Source organism: Ictidomys tridecemlineatus, unplaced genomic scaffold (assembly GCF_052094955.1).
Source record: "Ictidomys tridecemlineatus isolate mIctTri1 unplaced genomic scaffold, mIctTri1.hap1 Scaffold_575, whole genome shotgun sequence".
Lineage (NCBI taxonomy): Eukaryota > Metazoa > Chordata > Mammalia > Rodentia > Sciuridae > Ictidomys > Ictidomys tridecemlineatus.
In genome coordinates, this window is record NW_027523875.1 from 177729 (window position 1) to 183282 (window position 5554).

Here is a 5554-nt window from a genome sequence, read left to right on the forward strand (position 1 = left end):
CTTGCCTAGGATATGTGAAGTACTGGGTTTTATCCTTAGCACCACATAAAAATAAACAAACAAAATAAAAGCATGTTGTCAATCTACAACTATAAAAAAATGTTTTTTAAAAAAAAATAAAAACCAACATAAGTTCTCAAGTGATTTCTCACAACACCATTCCATAGAAATGGACAGTCTTCTCAACAAATGCTGTTAAGAAAACTGGATAGATCGCCACACACTAAACAAGGAAGTTGGACCCTTATCTAACACCATAGAAAAAAATTAACTCAACATGGATAGAAGACCTAAATGTAAGACCTTCAATTATAAAACTTATAACACACAACAGAGACAATGGATTTCACAGTGAGTTTTTGGACAGAACACCAAAAGCACAGGCACCAAAAGAAAGAACAAACTACATCAAGCCTGAAAACATGATTCATCAAGGGACACAAACATCAGTGAAAAGGCAATACCCTGAATGGAAGAAAACACTTGAAAGTCACATTTCTGATAAGTTAAGATCTGTGATATAAAAAGCCCTTATAGCTCAACAATAAGGAACAACATCCCAGTATTAAAACAGGCAAAGTTCTTCCACAGATGATTCTCCAAAGAAGATATGCAAATAGCTCAGGACACATGGGAAAATGTTCAACATCAATAATCCATGGAGAAATCAAAATCACAATGAGATCCAGCTTCACACACATCATGAAGGCTACCATCAAAGAAACAGAAAACACCAGTGCTCCTGAGAATGTGAAGGAACCAGAACTCTCATGCACTATGGGTTAGAATGCAAGTGGTGCAGACTCTATGGAAAACTGATTGGTGGTTCCTCAAATTATCAAAAGTAGATTTACATGATCCTTCAGTTCTACTTCTCAGCAAACACCTGAAAAACATTACAAGAATGAGTTTGGAGAGATATTTATCACACACAATCACTCCAGTTTTGTTTATTATACTCAAGGGTCCATTGAGGAAGAATTTTTAAAATTTTTTAGCTGTACATTATAGTTATACATATTCATGGAATACAGTTTGTTCCAATTCAGTCTCTAGAACTTGCCCATTCCCTCCCCTGATACCTAGCTCTGTTTCCTTTCTTCTTGTCTTCTGATCTTCCTTCCATGCACGTATAGTTTTCTTAACTAGTGCTTTACAGACATACATAAAGATATCATTCACTATGGTCTCTTCATATAAGTGCATTGGATTGTTTGGTCAAATTCATTCCACTTCTTCAGCCTTTTCTTAACCCAAGGAAGAATATTTTACATGTAGCATATGATGGAATATTATTTGGTCTGAAAAACAAAGGAAATTCAGGCCTATGCTAGAACAGGGATGAAACTTGAGAATGCTAACTAAAGGAATATATACTGTATGATACTACTTATATGAGGTACAGCACACAGAGAGATTGAAATAAAACAGAGGACAACAGTGGTTTCGTAGGGCATGAGGAAAATCGGCAATTATAGTCTAATAAATAAGCTTCAGTTTGGCAAGATGAAAAAATTTCTATGGCTGCATGCTGGAATCAGAAGAATGGCAAAATACGTGAAATGAACACTACTGATGTGCCTTCCCAAGTACTTAACTTGGTAAAATTTTGCTGTATTTGATCACATATAAAAAATTAAATTCCTTTTATTTATTTCAACATAAATAAAAATCAAAGAAGTTCTTCACTAGTAGAACTGATCAGTAAGAAATGTGAAAGGATTGTTCAGGTTGAAAGGATGAATCACTCACTCAGTCCTGCCAAGAAATGATCAATAACAATGATGGAAGCTCCTCAGGAAAATTTAAAGCCAGTATCATTGTACATTTAGTTTTTTTCTTTTATTTTTTATTTGTTTTAATTAGTTACAAATGACAGTACAATGATCTTGACATATTATACATTTGAATTAGATGGAATATAATTTCTCATTTTACTGAGTGTACATTTTGCAGAATTGCATTGTTCATGCAGTCATGTATATACCCACAGCAATAATAATGTCTATTTTATTCTGCTGTTCTTCCATTCCCCCTCCCCCTCCCTTCCCCTCCCATTACTTCTCTCTACCCAATCTAATGTGACCCACTTCTTTTTTTTCCCTCACATTGTCATACCTGTATTCTATATAACAAAGGGGGTCTCCTTCCCTCTTCCATGCAATTCCCCTTCTCTCTCCCTTTCCCTCCCACCTCTCTTCCCTATTAGAGGTAATTATTTTTTCTCATGCTCTTCATCCCTACCCCATTTTGAGTCACCTCCCTTATATCAGAGAAGACATTCAGCATTTATTTTTATTTTTATTTATTTATTTTGTGTGTGTATGTGTGCGGGGAGGGGGGATTGGCTAATTTCACTTAGCATAATCTGCTCTAATGCCATCCATTTCCTTGCAAATGCCATGATATTGTTATTTTTAGTGCTGAGTAATATTCTATTATGTATAAATGCCACTTTTTTATCCATTCATCCATTGAAGGGCATCTAGGTTGGCTTCACAGTCTAGCTATTGTGAATTGTGCTGCTATAAACATTGATGTGGCTATGTCCCTGTAGTATGCATTTTTAGGTCTTTTGAGTCTGAGAAGAAGAATAGCTGGGTCAAATGGTGGTCCCATTCCCAGTTTTCCAAGGAACCTCCATACTGCTTTCCAAATTAGCTGCACCAATTTGCAGTCCCACCAGCAATGTATGAGAGTACCGACCCCTCCCCCATTCTCACTAGCACTTGTTGACTTCATAATGGCTGCCCTTCTTACTGGAATTAGATGGTATCTTAAGAGTAGTTTTAATATACATTTCTCTGATTGCTAGTGATAGTGAGCATTTGTTCGTGTATTTGTTGAATGATTTTATATTCTTATGATAAGTGTCTGTTCAGGTCCTTGGCCCATTTGTTGATTGGGTTATTTGTTTTTTGTTAACTTTTTGAGTTCTTTGTATACCCTAGAGATTAGAGTTCTATCTGATGTGTGAGGGGTAAAAATTTGTTCCCAGGATGTAGGATCCCTATTCACTTCACATATTATTTCTCTTGCTGAGAAAAAACGTTTTAGTTTGAATTCATCCCATTTGTTGATTCTTGGTTTTAATTCTTGTGCTATAGATGTCTTATTAAGGAACTTGGGCCTAATCTCAGGTGATGGAGATTATGGCCTAATTTTTCTTCTATTAAATGCAGAGTCTCTGGTTTGATTCCTAGATCCTTGATTCATTTTGAGTTAACTTTTGTGCATGGTGAGAGATAGGGATTCAATTTCATTTTGTTGCATATGGATTTCCAGTTCTCCCAGCACCATTTGTTGAAGATGCTATCATTTCTCCATTGCATGCTTTTAGCAACTTTGTCTAGTATAAGGTAGTTGTAATTTTGTGGGCTGGTTTCTGTGTCCTCTATTCTGTACCATTGGTCTGCCTGCCTGTTTTGGTGCCAGTACCATGTTGTTTTTGTTACTATTGTTCTGTAGTATAGTTTAAGATCTGGTTTAGTGATACTACCTGTTTCACTCTTCCTGCTTAGAATTGCTTTAACTATTCTGGGTCTCTTATTTTTCCAGATTAATTTCATAACTGCTTTTTCTATTTCTGTGAGGAATGCCATTAGAATTTTGATCAGAATCATGTTGAATCTGTAGAGCACATTTAGTTTTTAGCTCCTCTCCTAATGTGACTGAGGTGCAACTGTGTAATAATTATAGAGCTCATGGGTTTGCCAGTGAATGTACACCAAGAGCCCACAGGCTCCTCCAACAGACCCAGGCTGGGAGGGACCTGTGGGGACTTATACTTAGGGTCTTGGCCTTTGTCTTGGCAGAAGGAAAAACCCAAGGGAGGAAACAACAGGTGGATACACATAAACAACTCTCTCAGCAATAGTGCCTGGATTTATAAATTTACCAGTGACTTTCTTCCTGAGTCAGTACCTTTGAACCACCCTTAAGAGGAATGGCCATACCACACCTCTTAGAGGAAAAGCTACCCCAACCACTCCAGAGGGATCACCCCTCACTGGATTCCATCCACCAGCCCAGGATCCTGGAAGCTAGCACCACTCAAGCACAAGAGGCACATCCACCCACCAACAACTAATGTAGCCAGATATCAGATAAGGACGAGAAAACATAAATCACTTTTGGAGCTCCAGATCAAAAGGAACAAGGGTCAGTGCACATGGAAAAGGTTTGCCATCATCATTAATGTGCTCCTGCCACCCCTTATAGCCACAGACACACACATGCCACCTAACCACAGAAATCACCCAGGTACTGACGGACATGCAGCTACAATCTATATTTTTCCAAATGTAGGCTTATACATTCCCATATACTCTACACTCCCTAAAATATGTGCACATGATATCACCAAACACTGAGTTTACACACACACACACACACACACACACACACACACACACACACAAACCTACCTGTTAACAAAAGTTACACAAATTATTAAATTTTCTGGAAAAATCACACAGACTTGATTCTCAAGAGAAATAAACACTCAATAAACATAAGTAATATTGCTTCATCCCCAACATACACAAAAATCCCTTAAAACCTTCCCAAGATTGAATACAACCAGGTACAACTTAATTATAAAATTGTAACATCCATAACCCTAAAGGACATATGCTCAACTACCAACATACACACATAAACATGACTCTACATCCCCCAAATAATTTGATCTGCAAACACCTACTCCCAAACACACATAAATTGTCCTAGGCCTTCTCCAAATGTACACATCAATGATGTCAACTACAATCTAGCTATCAGCATTTCTCAAATACAAACATAACACATGTGTGGCCCGAATACATATATTTTACCACTGCGCTCTCTAATCTCACATCTTCCCAATCAAACAAACAAATAAAATACATATATTCACAAAAACACTCCATTCAAACACTCCTCTTAATAACTAACCACAAGTCCCACCATGCAATAATTACCATATATACTGTCAGTACCCAAGCCTCCTCACTCATATTTTCATATAAACATAACTCCTATATTCCCACTGTGGAAAAAAACACCAGCTACCTCCAGCTCAAGAATGAATACATAGCCACCACATATCCTAAGTGCATTCACAGCCCTAGATTACACGAGCTTGAGAACACAGATGTCTGTCTGAATCTACATATCCACAGTACTCTCACAGACCCAAAAGCACATGCAGCCACTCAGTCACTATGAACAGGTGTATACAGGACTGCTCATATCTCCTAATGTACACAGTCACAAGCACACAACACTGCAGAACTCTGAAAATCCTCAATTGCATAAACTTCCTATCCGCCAGAATGCTTGACTGTACACCCAGAGTAACTCATGCCCAAATCTAAAACAAATACACACCAAAACCCAATTAAATCACAATCAATGGTCTTTCTTACAAAGTCTCATATTCCAGTCACCTCCAAGAAACACTTAAACTAGATATGAAGTAAGACAGAAGAGGATGAATACCAGAGGAATTTTCAGGAAGCAGGTTTATTGGCTGCAGTTGACTGAACCAGAATATGGTTCATGCCTAAAACAT